Source organism: Rana temporaria, chromosome 5, assembly GCF_905171775.1.
Source record: "Rana temporaria chromosome 5, aRanTem1.1, whole genome shotgun sequence".
Taxonomy (NCBI): Eukaryota; Metazoa; Chordata; class Amphibia; order Anura; family Ranidae; genus Rana; species Rana temporaria.
The window spans coordinates 425,763,704-425,782,692 of NC_053493.1; the positions used below are offsets into that span (position 1 = coordinate 425,763,704).

Genomic DNA, 18,989 nt, shown 5'->3' on the forward strand with positions numbered 1-18,989 from the left:
TTGCTGCTCGTTTCGTCCGTCGGGGGATGGCGTCGTGCGTCACCGTCGGGTCTGGATGGAGGCGTACAACCGCTCGTTCCGTCCGTCGGAGATGGCGTGATGCGTCACCGCTGGATCTGGAGGGAGACGTATGGCCGATTGATTCGATCCGTCGGAGGTGGCGTCACACGTCTAAGGCCCCGTACACACGACCAAACATGTATGCTGAAACTGGTCCGCGGACCAGTTTCAGCATACATGTTCGGTCGTGTGTAGGCGCGAGCGGGCAGATTTCCAGCAAACATTTGCCCGCCGGGCCTTTTCCCAGCAGACAAATATTCCTGGACGTGTTTTAAAACCGTCCGCTGGAATCCTGCCCGCTCGGACATGTACGGTCGTCAGTACAGACCTACCGTACATGTCCGAGCGCCCGCCGTCCCTCGCATGCGTCGAATGACTTCGACGCATGCGTGGAAGCCTTTAAATGGCAGGCCCGCCCACGTCGCCGCGTCATCGCCGCGTCATCGTCGCGGCGACGACGCGGACACGCCCCGCGTATTGTTTACGCGCGGACTTCTGTACGATGGTTAGTACAACCATCGTACAGAAGCCCTCTGGCAGGCATGTACGGTGAAAACGGTCCGACGGACCGGTTTCACCGTACATGTTTGCTCGTGAGTACCCGGCCTAAGGCTCCGATCTCCTATCGAATCAGAACACAAGCTGGGGCTGACAGTGTGATAATACACCGTCAGAGTACATACGGAGTTGTTGCTGCCCTCTGGTGGGGAGGACCTTAGGTCCCGAGCTCAAAAGAAAAAATGGTGAAGTCAAAAATAGGAGGGCCCCCCACGATATAATTTTCCCTCCTTTTTAGCTTATTTAAACTTCCCCAGGAGCCACTCTCACTTGACTTTGAAAAAGCGCTCTGAAGCGGGAAACGCGTCGTCAAGGCTACCTACCTACATAATAATTTTTAATATTTGTTTCATCCATCTATATCAAGATCTAATCCTTTACATTTGTACATCGTTTGCATTTGGCTTTTTCCGGCTTAAAGTTACCCCTGCTATATGAGGGGTATGTGCGGCGTATCTTATGTTAAGTATGGCCGTCGTTCCCGCGCCGAGTTTTGAAAATTTGGCGTCGTTTTGCGTAAGTCGTTCGCGAATACGGCTGGACGTAATTTACGTTCACGTCGAAAGCAATGACGTTTTGCGGCGGATTTTCGAGCATGCGCACTGTGATGTTTTCACGAACGGCGCACGCGCCGTTCAAAAAAATATTAAAATACGCAGGGTCAAGCCAAATTTAGATAAAACACGCCCCCAACATCCCCATTTGAATTAAGCGGGCTTACGCCGGCCCACATATGCTACGCCGCCGTAACTTAGGGCTCAAGTTTTTTCTGAATACGGAAGTTGCGTTTAATGCTGCTTGTATATGTTTGGGAATATTTTAGCCCTAAACAACAGAAATGTGTTATTGCATGTCATTCAAAGCACAAACAGGGGCAAAACAGAAGTTAAAGGAAAAACTATTGATTAAGATTATGTAAAGAACTGTATAAAATTCAGTTAATAGAAAACAACAAGGGGGTAGATTCAGGTAGGGGTGCGCACTGATACGGCGGCGCAGCGTATCGTTTTTACGAAGCATTTGCTCCGTAATTTGCGGCGGCGTTTCGTAAAAGGGGCCGGCGTAAGCGCGCGTAATTTAAATGATCCCGTAGGGGGCGTGGATCATTTAAATTAGGCGCGTTCCCGCGCCGAACGTACTGCGCATGCTCCATCGGGAAAATTTCCCGACGTGCATTGCGGTAAATGACATCGCAAGGACATCATTGGCTTCGACGTGAACGTAAATGGCGTCCAGCGCCATTCACGAACGAGTTACGCAAACGACGCAAATTTTATAAATCGCGATGCGGGAACAACGTTCATACTTACCATTGGCTGCGCCTTCTAATAGCAGGAGCAGCCTTACGGCGAAAACGACGTAAAAAACGAGCGCCGGCCGTGCGTACGTTTGTGAATCGGCGTTACATACTCTGACAACTACGGGTGCGCCACCTAGCGGCCAGCGTCAGAATGACTTATGCCAGTCATGCCAGAGACTTATGCCAGTCATATCTTAGGCTACAGTCGGCGTATCTAGCTTTCTGAATACAGAAAGTAGATACGCCGGCACTACTTAGCAATTACGCTGCGTATCTATGGATACTATATATGTAAGGAATACAGCGCAGGTCCGTAAATATAATTTATAATGACGTGATATCAAAATATATTAGTGAATGTGGCTGCTGCAGCAAAAAAAATGTTAGATAAACAAATAATGTAGAATGTAAAAGGAATAAATGCTGCGCTGCTAGTATGGTGTGTGTGTGTAAGTCAATACCAGCATGATATGGTAAACATTATACACACTGCAATAAACAAAGTGCTTAAATGTGCAACAAATACAAAAGTGAAATGGTGCAAGGAATAAATAATAGTCCATATAGCTGTGGTCAGCTAAGAAGTAGTTGGACGTTATAAAATCTTCATGAAAGCACCCAAGTTGTGTTGGAAAGAAAATCCACAGCAAGTGTAAGACAGCTGATTGAAGCACCTCCACCTCAAGTAAATATTCTGCTTACCGAACACCAAATAATAAATCGCATGTAGCACTATATCTGATAGATAACCTCCGTTCCCCAGCTAGGTTCCTCCACACCAGATGGAAAAAATGGGTAATCCTTAGCCAGAACGCACTCATGCGTTGAACCCAGGAGTGAAGACAAGAAGGGCAAACATAGAGTAGTACTGCTAACAAAACGATTTATTGGTAAAACAAAATTATGCACTCACATGTCCAAAGTAGTACATTGGCGTGTGTTAAAAATGGAAAGCCGGCCGGCTTGTATAATCCGCTCGTTCCTTCCGGATAGTCGCGGGCAAACAGTGATGACGTCAGCACGCCGTTCCTCCCTACGCCGTTTCGTCAATAAGATGACATCTTCCAGGGGCACTGGAACCCCTGGAAGATGTCATCTTATTGACAAACGTTGCGCCGATCGAAACAAGACTAATTTCTGGCGGACCTGGTTCTGTGGGTACGGCGCACCGATACGACGGCGCATCTGTTCAATTGCGCCGCGCATATCAAGGTGCCCCGGCGTAACGCCTTTGAGAATCTGGGCCTTTGTTTATTGCAGTGTGTATAATGTTTACCATATCATGCTGGTATTGACTTACACACACACACCATACTAGCAGCGCAGTATCTATGGATACGCAGGCGTAATTGCTTGCTGAATCTACCCCAAGGTATTTTGGGCCAGATTCACGTAGAATCGCGGCGGCGTAACGTATCGTAGATACGTTACACCGCCGCAAGTTTTCATCGCAAGTGCCTGATTCACAAAGCACTTGCAATGAAAACTCCGGCGCAAGGCGGGCCAATTCAAATGGGCGTGTGCCATTTAAATTAGGCGCGCTCCCGCGCCGGACCTACTGCGCATGCTCCGTTTCCTAACTCCGCCGTGCTTTGCGCGCCATGACGTCATTTTTTCGAACAGCGACGTGCGTATCGTACTTCCGTATTCCCAGATGTGTTACGCAAACGACGTTCATTTTAAAATTTAGACGCGGGAACGACACCCATACTTTAGACAGCAATACGTTTGCTGACTAAAGTTAGGGCACCTAAAACGACGACTAACTTTGCGACGGGAAACTAGACTAGCGGCGACGTAGCGAATGCGAAAATCCGTCGGGGATCGCCGTAACTGCTAATTTGCATACCCTAACGCTGGTTTACGACGCAAACTCCACCCAGCGGCGGCCGCAGTACTGCATCCTAAGATCCGACAGTGTAAAACAATTACACCTGTCGGATCTTATGGATATCTATGCGTAACTGATTCTATGAATCAGTCGCATAGATAGAAACTGAGATACGACGGCGTATAGGGAGAAACGTCGTCATATCTCTTTGGTGAATCTGGCCCTAAGGGCCAAATCCACAAAGACCCGGCGTAACGGCAAAATTCTAATTTAAGTTACACTGCCTTAAAATTTCTACCTAAGTGCCTGATCCACAAAGCACTTACCTAGAAATTTCTGGCCGTGTAACTTAAATTCCGCCGGCGCAAGGCGTTCCTCATTTCATGGGGGCGATTGCCATTTAAATGAGGCGCGCTCCCGCGCCGGCCGTACTGCGCATGCTCGTGACGTCATTTTCCCGACGCGCATAGCGCGAAATTACGTTACGCCGGGCTTTGTGGATTGCAAAAGGGAAAAAATGAAGCAGAAAAGCTTTGTGGATCTCCGTAAGTGCTAATTTGCATACCCGAGGCGGCATTTCGACACGAAATGCCCCCAGCGGCGGATGCGGTACTGCATCCTAAGATCCGGCAGTGTAATTCAATTACACATGCCGGATCTTCTCCCTAACTATGGAAAACTGATTCTGTGGATCAGTTCCATAGTTAGGACCAGGGATACGACGGCGTAACAGCAGTTACTCCGTCGTATCTCTTTTGAGGATTTGGCCCATTACTTTTACAAAATTTAATTAGTCACAGAATAAAGATGGGGGACGATGAAAATGTTGTCTCAGTACAGACTGATAATGAAGATAAAATTCATTGTAAAGATAATTGATTCCAATAATAATGGATAGAATTATTTTTAAATGAAAATATTTATTTTTGCATATCCAGGTACCTGACAGATTGACTGACAAATTGATTAATTCATTTTTTGTTTAACCACTTAACGCCCGCCGCACGACTATATACGTCCGCACAATGGCACGGACAGGCAGATGGGCGTATATATACGTCCTTGCCTTCTAGCGGGTGGGGGGTCCGATCGGGTCCCCCCCCCCCCCGCTGCGTGCGGCGGGCGGATTCCCACGGGGAGCGATCCGGGACGACGGCGTGGCTATTCGTTTATAGCCGCTCCGTCGCGATCGCTCCCCAGAGCTGAAGAACGGGGAGAGCCGTATGTAAACACGGCTTCCCCGTGCTTCACTGTGTCGGCGCATCGATCGCGTCATCCCCTTTATAGGGGAGACACAATCGATGACGTCAGACCTACAGCCACACCCCCCTACTGTTGTAAACACACACTAGGTGAAGCCTAACACGTCCAGCGCCCCCTGTGGTTAACTCCCAAACTGCAACTGTCATTTTCACAATAAAGAATGCAATTTAAATGCATTTTTTGCTGTGAAAATGACAATGGTCCCAAAAAAAGTGTCAAAATTGTGCGAAGTGTCCGCCATAATGTCGCAGTCACGAAAAAAATCGCTGATCGCCGCCATTAGTAGTAAAAAATAAATAATAATAAAAATGCAATAAAAATATCCCCTATTTTGTAAACGCTATAAATTTTGCGCAAACCAATCGATAAACGCTTATTGCGATTTTTTTTACCAAAAATAGGTAGAAGAATACGTATCGGACTAAACTGAGGAAAAAAATGTTATATATATGTTTTTTGGGATATTTATTACAGCAATTTGTTTTTTGTTTATAGCGCAAAAAATAAAAACCGCAGAGGTGATCAAATACCACCAAAAGAAAGCTCTATTTGTGGGGGAAAAAGGACGCCAATTTTGTTTGGGAGCACGACCGCGCAATTGTCTGTTAAAGCGACGCAGTGCCGAATTGTAAAAGCGCCTTTGGGCATTTAGCAGCATATTGGTCCGGGGCTTAAGTGGTTAAGCTAATGAAAGAAATTTTGAACTACTCATTATTAGAGCATTTTGTCATCAAACTTCTGAATATTGTTTTATTTGTATATATTTTTAATGAAAGCTAAGTTGTGAACTTTGTCATATTCCATTGGGGTTGGATTTCAAACCATGGAATCAGATAATGATTTTTTTTCATTTTTATAGGACAGGTGATGAAGGACATGTATGCAATTTTTGTTATTTGATAAAGTTTTTTTGTTTCTTATTATCTTTAGTACCCAGATATAATAGAACACTACAATACTATTTAAAAAAAAAAGTCTAAATAGGGTAAGATGATTCAAGAAAAGGTAAATACTAGGAGCCAGATTCACAGAAGAAGTACGCCGGAGTATCTACTGATACTCCGGCGTACTTTCAAATTTGCCGCGCCGTATCTTTAGAGATACAACGGCTTTTGGCTTCGATCCGACAGGCGTACGGATTCGTACGCCTTCGGATCGTAGGTGTAATACTTCGGCGCCCGCTGGGTGGAGTTTGCGTCGTTTTCCGCGTCGGGTATGCTAATTAGCTTTTTACGGCGATTCACGAAGGTACGCGCGGCCGTCGCGTTCTCTTACGTCGTCGCTAGTCGGCTTTTCCCGGCGTATAGTTAAAGCTGCTATTTCTTGGCCTATCTTTAGACTTGCCATGTTAAAGTATGGCCTTCATTCCCGCGTCGAATTTTAATTTTTTTTTTTGCGTAAGTCGTCCGTGAATAGGAAAGGACGTAACTCACGTCGACTTTCAAAAAATCACGTCGGTGCGACGTCATTTTGCGCAAAGCACGGCGGGAAATTTAAAAACGGAGCATGCGCAGTCGGTTCAGCGCGGGAACGCGCCTAATTTAAATGATCCACGCCCCATTTGAATTAGGCGGGCTTGCGCCAGAGGGATTTACGCTACGCCGCAACTTTACAGGCAAGTGCTTTGTGAATCAAGCACTTGCCCGTAAAACTTGCGGCGGTGTAACGTAAATGCGATACGTTACGCCGCCGCTATTGTACCTGAATCTGGCCCTAGGTGACTTATTTACCTGTTATATTTTTTAGTTTAAAAAAACTCTTCTAAACTAAGGCCCAGATTCTCAAAGGTGATACAACGGCGTATCTCCAGATACGCCGTCGTATCTCTGAGTCTGAGCCGGTCGTATCTATGCGCCTGATTCTTAGAATCAGTTACGCATAGATTTGTATTAGATCTGACCGGCGTAAGTCTCTTACGCCGTCGGATCTTAACTGCATATTTACGCTGGCCGCTAGGGGCGTGTACGCTGATTTACGCCTAGAAATATGTAAATCAGCTAGATACGCGAATTCGCGAACGTACACCCGGCCGACGCAGTACAGATATTTACGCTACGCCGCCGCAACTTACAGAGCAAGTGCTTTGAGAATAATGCACTTGCCCGTCTAAGTTGCGGAGGCATAACGTAAATAGGATACGTTACGCCCGCTCAAAGATGCGCCGATCTACGTGAATCTGGGCCTAAGCGTTTGTTAAATTTTTTGAGTTAATGACAGGATGAAGAATGTCTGTTCTTCGATGTCTTTTTGAGTCTAGCATACATAGTTATTTGCAATCTGTTGCATAGGACAAAGTACAGGTATAGGAATATCAGAAGTTTGTTCACAAAACATGGCTGGGCCTTTGCTAAATTCAAATAGAAATTATGTTTTGAATAAGATTTCTACTTCTTATGAGTATGTTTCATAATTTATTCCAGTAGCTAAAGTTATGGTTAGGAATTATAGATCTGAAGGTACCAAGGATGTCAATAGAAATGCCAACTGAAATATCATTTGACATTTTAATTGGGAAGGTTATTTTATTTTTTGGATTATTCCATGACCATGAAACAAGCACAACTAAAATTCTATTTTGTTATTACTTCTAGTTTAAAAAAAAAAAAAAATTTGATTATGTTATCAAGGATTATCCTTTTTGGATGAACTTCAATGATTTATTCATATGGACTTACATCAAAAGTGACATATTGATTGGTCGATCATTATGTAAGGGGGAGTTGGAATGTAATTCTAATATAGGAATTTTAAATAGATTGATATCACAATGATAACCAATAGTAATGATACTAGCTTAGGGCCAGATCCACAGCCAGCCGCCGTAACTTAAATATTGCCATTTAAGTTACACTGCCGGAAAATTTCTACCTAAGTGCCCGATCCACAAAGCACTTACCTAGAAATTTTCGGCTGTGTAACTTAAATCCGGCCGGCGCAAGGCGTTCCTATTCAAATGGGGCGAGTCCCATTTAAATTAGGCGCGCTCCCGCGCCGGCCGTACTGCGCATGCTCACGACGTCATTTTCCCGACGTGCTTTGCGCGGTTTTACGTTGCGCCGGGTTTTGAGAATCGCGACGGGCGTAAAAAAAAAAAATACGAGTTGCGGCGGGAAAAATTTTTATTTAAAAAAAAAAGACGGCGACGCGGGATAGAAGGGTCTACTTTTACAAGGCCTAAACAGTTTAGGCCTTGTAAAAGCAGCCCTAATTTTACGATTGCAAACTAATACTTACGGAGAAAAAACGAAGCTTCGTGGATCTCCGTAAGTGCTAATTTGCATACCCGAAGCGGCATTTCGACTCGAAATGCCCCCAGCGGCGGATGCGGTACTGCATCCTAAGATCCGACAGTGTAAGTCCATTACACATGTCGGATCTTCTGCCTATCTATTGGAAACTGATTCTGTGGATCAGTTCCAAAGATAGAAACAGGGATACGACGGCGTATCCCTTTTGTGGATCTGGCCCATAGTTTACATAATAGTTGCTATATTTTGGTTTCTAAGGGCCAGATCCACAGCCAGCGGGCTTAACTTAAATGTTCCTATTTAACCAGTTAGCAACCGCCCTATAGACGAAATACGTCTACAAGGCGGTTGCTTAACTCTGGGAGGGCGTCAATGTACGTCCTCCCAGAATCGCGTTCCCGCGCGCCCTGTGGGAGTCCTCCGGACCCGGCTGATCACGGATCACGGTAAATCGCCGCTGATAGCGGCGATTTACCACGTGATCGCTCCGTCCAATGACAGAGCGATCACTAGTAAAGAAACCGGCGTCATGTGATGACGCCGGTTCCTCCCTCTCCTCTCTGTACCGAACGGTACAGTGTGAGAGAGGAGAGGGGAGAGAGCGCATGCAGCAGCAGCTGCTGTGGGATGGATCTGTGACACATGCAGTCACAGATCCAGCCATCCCTCCCTGTGCAATACTCTGCAATGCCCCCATACTCTGCAATGCCCCCATACTCTGCAATGCCCCCATACTCTGCAATTATGCCCCCATACTCTGCAATTATGCCCCCATACTGTGCAATTATGCCCCCATACTCTGCAATGCCCCAAAATACTCTGCAATGCCCCAAAATACTCCGCAATGCCCCGCAATACTCCGCAATGCCCCGCAATACTCCGCAATGCCCCGCAATACCCCGCAATACTCCGCAATACTCCGCAATACCCCACAATACCCCGCAATACTCCGCAATACCCCACAATACCCCGCAATACTCCGCAATACCCCACAATACCCCACAATACCCCGCAATACTCCGCAATACCCTGCAATACCACACAATACTCTACAATACCCCACAATACTCTACAATACCCCACAATACTCTGCAATACCCCACAATACTCCACAATACCCTGCAACGTCGTCTATGGGGATTTTTAAGTAGCAAAGTTTGGCGCCATTCCACAAGCGTGTGCAATTTTGAAGGGTGACATGTTGGGTATCTATTTACTCGGCGTAACTTCATCTTTCACATTTAAGCAAAAGAATGAAGAAAAAATACTAAATTTGCCAAATTTTATAACAGAAACAAAGAAAAATTATTATTTTTTACAGAATTTTCAGTCTTTTTTCTCTTATAGCGCAAAAAATAAAAAACCCAACGGTGATTAAATACCACCAAAAGAAAGCTCTATTTGTGTGAAAAAAAGGACGAAAATTTCATTTGGGTACAGTGTTGTTTGACTGAGTAATTGTCATTCAAATTGTGAGAGCACCGAAAGCTGAAAATTGGTCTGGTTATTAAGGGGGTTTACGTGCCCAGTGGTCAAGTGGTTAAGTTACACTGCCGCAAAATCTCTACCTAAGTGCCCGATCCACAAAGCACTTACCTAGAAATTTGCAGCTGTGTAACTTAAATCCGTCCGGCGCAAGGCGTGCCCAATCTAATGGGGCGAGTCCCATTTAAATTAGGCGCGCTCCCGCGCCGGACGTACTGCGCATGCTCCCGACGCTATTTTCCCGACGTGCTTTGCGCGGTTTTTACGTTGCGCCGAGTTTTGAGAATCGCGACGGGTGTAAAAGAAAAAAAAAGAGTTGCGGCGGGAAAAAAAATTTTAAAAAAAATTTGACAGCGTAGCGGGAAAGAAGGGTCTACTTTTACATGGTGTACTAAGTTTACACTTTGTAAAAGCAGCCCTAATTTTGCGACGGCAAACTAACACTTACGGAAAAAAAACGAAGGGAAAAAGCTTTGTGGATCTCCGTAAGTGCTAATTTGCATACCCGACGCGGAATTTCGACGAGAAATGCCCCCAGCGGCGGCCGAGGTACTGCATCCTAAGATACGACAGTGTAAAACTATTACACCTGCCGGATCTTAGGAATATCTATGCGTAACTGATTCTACGACTCAGCCGCATAGATAGAAACAGGGATACGACGGCGTATCAGTAGTTGTGGATCTGGCCAACGGATTGATCCGCTGGTCTGTACAGACTCACCGGATCAATCCGTCCGAATCCATCCCCCGCATGCGTCGTAATGATTCGACGCATGTGTGGAATTCCTTATATGACAGCGTCGCGCACGTCGCCGCGTCATCATCGCGGCGACGGCGCGACACGTCACCGCGGACAGAATTTCGCGGGGATTTTGATCTCATTGTTAGTACAACCATGAGATCAAAATCCGCCAGAGGATTTATCCGCGGAAACGGTCCCCCGGACCGTTTCCGCGGATAAATCCTCTCGTGTGTACCCGGCCTTAGGATGCAGTACCGCGGCCGCCGCAGGGGGCAGTTTGCGTCGTAAACCAGCGTCGGGTATGCAAATTAGGAGTTACGGCGATTCACGACGGATTTTCGCGTTCGCTACGTCGCCGCTAGTCTAGTTTCCCGTCGCAAAGTTAGTCGTCGTTTTTGGTGCCTTAACTTTACGCAGCAAACGTATTGCTGTATAAAGTATGGCCATCGTTTCCGCGTCGAAATTTAAAAAATAATGTAATTTGCGTAAGCCGTCCGGGAATACGGAAATACGGCGTCGCCGTTGGAAAAAATGACGTCACGGAGCGCAAAGCACGGCGGGAGTTACGAAACGGAGCATGCGCAGTAGGTCCGGCGTGGGAGCGCGCCTAATTTAAATGGCACACGCCCATTCTGCGTAACGTACCGGCGTAGTTTTCATCGCAAGTGCTTTGTGAATCAGGCACTTGCGATGAAAACTTGCGGCGGTGTAACGTATCTACCATACGTTGCGCCGCCGCACTTCTACCAGAATCTGGCCCAAAGTTTGTACTATTTGGAAGAAAACCTAAGTCTTGTATATTGGGAACGAAGCGCCTGGAAGAAGGAGACTTTTGACATATCACATGACACGTGTTAAAAATGTCCCCTCTCTCCCACATTCTACAGTGACCACGCTGTTCCCCCAACATGGATTATAACTAACTGTATATATCACCCAGAAGATTTAGGTGTCATAAAAGACATCTGTGGAAAAGGAACTAACTCTAGCCATGCTGAAATTCATGCTAGAATGAAAAGAGAAAATTAAGTGAGTTTTACCGACAAAATTTTGTTGTTAAAGTTTAAGTGTAAATATGCTTATGCTAGGAAATCAGGATATGACACACATGTTAGATATGTAGTAAATTCCACCCGGGTACCACTAGAATCCCTTTAAAGCGGATCTCCACTCTAAAGTGGAGTCCCGCTGATCGGCACCCTCCCCCCCTCCGGTGTCACATTTGACACCTTTCAGGGGGGAGGGGGGTGCAGATACCTGTCTACAGACAGGTATCTGCACCCACTTCCGGCCCTACGATACGGGCAAAGGACGGGTTTTTTCTCCGCTTCCCGTCCGTCCCCCGTTGTATGCTGGGAACACTCGGCTCCCAGCACACAGCGGGAGCCAATCGGCGGGCGCAGCGTGACTCGCGCATGCGCCGTAGGGAACCGGGCAGTGAAGCCGGAGCGCTTCACTTCCTGGTTCCCTCACCGTGGATGGAGGGGGAAGCAGCAGGGTGACGAGCGATCGGCTCGTCATCTGCTGCGATCACCGCTGGACTCCAGGACAGGTAAGTGTCCTTATATTAAAAGTCAGCAGCTGCAGTATTTGTAGCTGCTGGCTTTTAATATATTTGTTTAGTGGCACATCCGCTTTAAGGCTTCACTCCTCTTCTAAAAGGGTACCCCACTTGTTTGTCTTACTGATGTCACAAGAACATTTTCAGACAACACTTTTGTGTTCCAAGCCATGGGTAGAAGCCACTCCCCAGATTTGTGCTTTAAGTTAGGTAATTCCAATAGGTGCCAACAGTGCAAAACGGCTGATCACCACCCAATAGGTAAGTGGTTGCCTAAAGATATGTCACAACGGAACATGCATATATCAAAACATAGATGAGTCAGTTACAATATAACAGTGAAAAAAGTCCATAGGAAGTGCATGAGAAATATTAGTGCTCAGATTTCTTCTGTTCGTGTTGAACAGGTAAAGAAATGGTTTCCACCTTCATCAATTAAGGTACACCACAATTGTGCTAATAAGGATGGCACCTTACCAGATGTCGTTGACCTTATTCGTTAGAAAAAAGGTCAAATTAAGCTTTGTTGTCACTGCATCTCAGAGTGAGCTGACAGATTCCATATGATTGCAGATATGGCATTTAACCTTGTGTTTCCTTTTCCTTTTTGAAACCTGGTTTTCATTACCTGATCCAATACTGTGGATATTTTACAACTCTTTCAGTGCTAAGATTGAGGCACAATCACCTGACAGACAGTTCCTGCCCCCACCTAGCATCTGGAATAAGAAATAACCAGACACTGAGGACACTGAACCTGTCTAGGAACAGTCTGGAGGGTCCTCATTTCAGGGATCTGATGGAAGCTCTGACAACAAGCCGGATAGAGAAATTACAACGTCCTAAGCCAAGCTGCAGTCAAGGAACAAAGGGATTACTTGCCATAGTTTGTCCTTTAGTGACAACAAAGCTTAATTTGACCTTTTTTCTAACGAATAAGGTCAACGACATCTGGTAAGGTGCCATCCTTATTAGCACAATTGTGGTGTACCTTAATTGGTGAAGGTGGAAACCATTTCTTTACCTGTTCAACACGAATAGAAGAAATCTGAGCACTAATATTTCTCATGCACTTCCTATGGACTTTTTTCACTGTTATATTGTAACGGGCTCATCTATTTTTTGATATATGCATGTTCCGTTGTGACATATCTTTAGGCAACTACTTACCTATTGGGTGGTGATCAGCCGTTTTGCACTGTTGGCACTTATTATATATTTATTATCACTGTTCAGTATTTATGTTATGCATTTATAGTTAGTTTAGCGCCCCCTGTCTTGCTATTTTGTAACTATCCCCAGTTCACTGGAAATTTTGGGGAGCAGCTTTTTTGAATAATATAATTGATTTACTTAGTCACATTTAATTCTAATTTTATTTGGTGCAAGATCCTTTTCCTTAATTCCAATAGGTGCTACCGCTTGCCAACATGCTGCCACTTAAATTTCCAGCAGCATCACGGTATAGCTCCTTCTTCCGTACCCCAGACCCTTTATTCCTAAACGCCAACGCACCTCTACAGTAGGACAATTGTTGTCAATTATAACATTCTCCGGTCTCTTTTATGAGCTAAGGAGAGTTTTTCAAAGGTTGCCTTTAGCCCTTGCTTATACATACATCTGTTGCAAGGATGTTATCCCCGGATCCCTTTAGAATCCCAGGGATGGTGTTATTTAGCGGCCCTGGTCCCAGTAAATAGGGATATTAGGTGATAGTAAGAGAGGACACGTTCTTAAAGCTAGTTTATACCCCAGGTATCCTCTCAAACATATTAATAATATGAATAAAAGGTGATGAGCGCAAACTGAAAATCTAACAGTGAATAACAAGACAGTCCATAGGGACTGATAACAATCTATTTATAAACCAAATCAATGGGCTGTGTATTAAAGTGAAAAAACACCCAAATAAAAAACTAGATTCAATAATAAAGTCCAAAATATAAGTGAATGAAAGTGCTATGTCAATGATGGAAAAGTCTTCTGTCCTTGGATCATCAATGTGAAAAAACTGGATACACTTCGCTAAGCCTGGGCTCACAGAGCGCTTACCTCCAGTCACTGGGTAGTGTGCATCCACGAAATCCTCCAAGGCCTGGGGTAGGATCCAAACAGTGGGTAACTCGTATTCCACAGAGTCTTCCAAGTGCTGTGGTGGAATCCAGAAACGTTCTCTGTGTCTACTGCCAGTCCAGGTCCAGGTAAAAGCAAAGTCAACTCAGCAGGATAGCCACACCATATATCAGGAGCAAATATGGAAATAAAAAGCTCTCATAGTTAAGTATTTAAGCACTTGTAGGTTTAATAAAGGTAAAAATGTGCTTACATCAAGAAAAACAGGTAAAAAACGCCAAACAGCAGTACTTCCGGTGGACGGTCAAGGTATCGCGTCACTTCCGGTCACGTCTAACCTTACGCGTTACGTCACGTCGCGTAGAAAAGTTACGTCGGTCGGAAGAAGCCGATTTTCAGGCGTATCTAGTTCTGTGGATACGGCGCATAGTTACGCCGGCGTATATATACACTTACGCCGCGCATCTCGAGATACGCCAGCGTAAGTGCTTTGTGGATCTGGCCCTTAGTGTTGTATGTGCATAGTGGAAAGGGCCCAGCGCCCCCCTTAGGGATATACTGCCTTACGAAATGTATCTGGAAGCTTATAAACATACTCAAATGGGTTTCTAAACACTCCAAGTGAGTAACTTGTATAGCGCTGCAAATGCGAACAAAATTGGCTCAAGGCGCTGTATCCAATGTCGTCATCTAGCCATGCTTCACATTAGATGTGTCTTAGGTTTTTTCTGAAGGCCCGATGGTTCACTTCCATCCGAATGTCTGTGGGTAGAGCGTTCCATAGCCGCGGTCCTTGGACTGCGAGTCTTCGTTCTCCTTTAGACTTGTAGCGGGACCTGGGGCTTATAGTTATTAGAAATCACATATAAGAGGGGCTGTAACTCTCTGTGTTGCTAGGTGCATTACCCCATATGTATATGTAAGCTAGGTCACCATATAATCTGTAGGAATTCATTTTTATGAATTAAGAGGGGACTGAAGGAATATGAACCATTGTGACTCCATCTTAGAATAAGTATCCATCTTAGGGATAATTGCTCAAGTCATATTTCTGCTGCATATTCTTTCTCGCTCACACATATCTCAGTAAAACATTTTGTTTGGGAACAAGTCTTGTGCCCTAATTTCTTGTTATTGACGTTTGCTTATCTTTCTACTTCTATAAGGTTATCTTGTTGTTTTGTAGTTTGTAGACAGGGGGCCAGATCCTCAAAAGGGATGCGCCGGCGTTTCTACTGATACGCCGTCGTATCCCTGTTTCTATCCTTGGAACTGATCCACAGAATCAGTTTCCAAAAGATAGGCAGAAGATCCGACATGTGTAAGGGACTTACACTGCCGGATCTTAGGATGCAGTACCGCATCCGCCACTGGGGGCATTTCGAGTCGAAATGCCGCTTCGTGTATGCAAATGAGCACTTACGGAGATCCACGAAGCGGTTTCGCTTCGTGAAATCTCCGTAAATACTTACGTGGCAATCGTAAAATTAGGGCTGCTTTTACAAAGTGTAAACTGTTTACACCTTGTAAAAGTAGACCCTTCTTACCCGCGACGCTGTTTTTTTTTTTTTTTTTGCCGTATCTTTTTTTTTCCCCGACACAACTTTTTTTACCCGGCGCGATTCTCAAAACTTGGCGTAACGTAAAACCGCGCTATGCACGTCGGGAAAATGATGTCGTGAGCATGCGCAGTACGTCCGGCGCGGGAGCACGCCTAATTTAAATGGGACTCGCCCCATGAAAATAGGAACGCCTTGCGCCGGACGGATTTAAGTTACACAGCCAAAAATTTCTAGGTAAGTGCTTTGTGGATCGGGCACTTAGGTAGAAATTTTGCGGCAGTGTAACTTAAATCAGAATATTTGAGTTATGGCGGCTCTTTGTGGATCTGGCCCAGGATTCTTTCCTAGAGTCTTTTGTTCATGTATCATTAGTGTATTATTATGAGAACATGTCTGCATATAACCTTGTTCTTTTTATACTGACATATTAACGCTTGCAACTACTGTTTTATGCTTTATAATGCTTGTAAAATCTTACATGATTAAATAAATAAGATTTAGATCACTCTAAATCTATGTCTCCGTGTGCATTAATGGTTCAGAGGGATTCTCCGGTGCCGTACTGAGATCGAACGAAAAACTGGGTCATATCTTGGTCATTCTGAGCCCCTTCCTTTCACTGACGAAAAAAATCAAATTAAAAAAAGGGGGATTCCATCCGGGGCCCTGGGGACCACCGGGCCCCTTAGAAGTCAGGGGGGCTTTGGGTGCTGATGAAAAAAAGGGGCGTGCCATCTGGGGCCCTGGGGACCACTGGGCCCCTTAGAGGTCGGGGGGGCTTTGGGTGCTGACAAAAAAAAGGGGGATGCCATCCGGGCCACTTACAGGTGTACTGCCTGTACCCCCCTGATGGCGGCCCTGATGTGTCCCCTGACAGTAACCACAATAATAACCTCAAGGGGTCAAGGGGTTTTTGGGGGGTCAGTAATTACATGGTTACAAAAGTGTGGGGCCCATCTAAGGAATGGCGCTTCCACTTGGTTAGCGGTGGTCCTCCTAGGAGTGATATCTCCTGGGGGGAGGGGAATATGGAATTATGTGTGATGTCGGAACGTCTTCGAGCCGGTTGGGGGGGCGGCTGAGGACATGGACAATTCCAGTTAAAATTGTGCCTTAAGGACGCCCAAAGACCTCTTGTTGTTGGGCATTAAATTGTTGAATTTGTACTTATTGGTATGTTTTAATATTATATTATTTTATTCTTTGGTTAATAAAATTGGCCGTATAAAACCCATGTCACTCAGTCCGTGTCTCTATTCTAAATTTGTAAGGACATAGGTTCTTTAGCCATGTCCACCCCAGGGAGGCGAACAGCATACAGAAAAATGTTCAATTGTAGAAAGCGAAGCTCCATGTGGCGCAACAGCCGTAGAACAGGTTGTGACGATGCTGAGACACGGTTAATGGCTTGAACATTGACTACTCCTATGTTGTCGCAATTCAACAGAATTTTCAAGTTTTGAAGCGACTCGCCCCAGATTTCCATGACCGGAAAAAACCTCCACCCGTGCCATGTTTCCGAGAAAACCCACGTCTAACCAGGAACGCAGCCAAGGTGCTGCACTCCAATGACCCTGGTAGCAGGTCCCATAACCTGATGACTCTGGAACATCTGTAAAAAGTCGAAGTTGCTCACCGGCATCCAATCCATCCTCCCAATGTTCCCGACTAAGACGGATATAGGGGTTAGGTTCCCTACGAACCTAACCCACGCCGTAGCAGCCAATAGCCGTCTTATCCAACAGGGATTGTAGCTTCCTAAGCTGGATCTTGCGCAATCCCAATGTCCCACAGATCTCCGCCTTGAGGGCCAACAATTTATCCTCTGGAAATCGGCACTCCATAGTGTCCAAATTGATCAATATGCCTAAAAAAACGAAGCATGGCAGTCGGGCCTACCAAATCTGCCTGCAAAGTGCTGTAATGTAGACAAAAGTATCCCACACACCTCAGCAGAAGGAGACCCCATGCAAAGGAAACCCAGCCAACCGCCGCGTCAAAGAAGTGTACGAAACTCTACATGCCTCTAGATCAATGGCGCCGTTGACCGAACCTCCTTTGGGGGAAGGATAGGTGATGGTCAAGGCGAAACCTGTGTGGCTCCTTCTTAGGCACCACCCCTAGAGGCAAAAAACACTTAATCTGGCAAATGCTTCACCGTGAAAAGCCCACCCATGCGACCCAGCGCTACTTCCTTACCCAGTTTTTCAGAGACCACCCCAGGATGTTGTAAAGTTGAATGCAAATTCTGCGCCATAGGCGGAACCGCACTCAAGGAACAAAGGAAAACCCTCCAAGAACCCCTTTCACAGCAATCACGCAGCCTCGCGGTCCGGATACCTATATAGGAAAGGTTGCATCCTTTCCCCCCCCCCTCACCGGCATCTTCCAGACTCACCGGCACGGCCCTTGCATTTTTTACAACATCGGGACCAGGGATAAGAACCTCCAAACCCGAAGCATTCGTGTTTAAAAAACTTGCAAATGCCCTTGTTGTACTGCCAACAGAAAGCCCACTTCTTAGTGGCCGGTGGTCCAGGGGAAGCTGCACCACCCGCCCCTACTGGAAAAAAATGGTTTAGAGCCCGCGTTGAGGACATGAGCCGCATTCCAGAGGCTGATGTCCTTGTGGTCTCACCAAAGGGAAGGACGGACGGCCCTCCGCTGACGAAACTGTTCATCGAACCGCAGCCAAGCAGATTCCCCGTATTCTCTATGGGCCTCCCTGACAACATCCATATAACTGAAGAGCTCTGGGTTCTTCTCCCCTATGACACTCGCCATAATGGCAAATGCTTGTAGTCAATTGGCGAAAGTCCTCTCTGTACCGCCGCCTTTCCTCATCCTCCTTCCAATCATCGTGCTTAACCCTATCCAGGTCAAACTTCTCAAGAGGGTAGCAGGGAGTAGATCTTCACGTACTCACCCTGGCAAATCTTATACCGGACATCCTGCTTTAAGTCTACAGTATTGACTCCGGGGTGCGCCATACAAATTCCCCCCCTCCCCCCCCACACTTTTCACATATTTATTTGTATCATTTATCATTTTCCTTCCACTTCACAACTATGTGACAGTTTGTTTTGGTTCATCACATAAAATCCCAATAAAACACAATTTCAAGGGGTATGAATACTTTTTCAAGGCACTGTATATCTAACTTATGTAATTCCTAGCACCTACCTAGGAGGAAGCTACACTACATTTCTAGGAAATAATCATATGTCATCGGTAAAACACAAAAGACGATGTGACAGAAGAACAGGGAAGGGTTCTGACTCATCTGTAGGTTTGGATCCCGTAG

General features: G+C 45.7%; 1 protein-coding gene across 5 annotated transcripts in view; it reads left to right on the forward strand.

The window, feature by feature from the left end:
- Nucleotides 1–18,989, forward strand: part of LOC120941731 (zonadhesin-like) — a 138,804-nt gene that overhangs the window by 106,986 nt on the left and 12,829 nt on the right. The window lies entirely within an intron of this gene.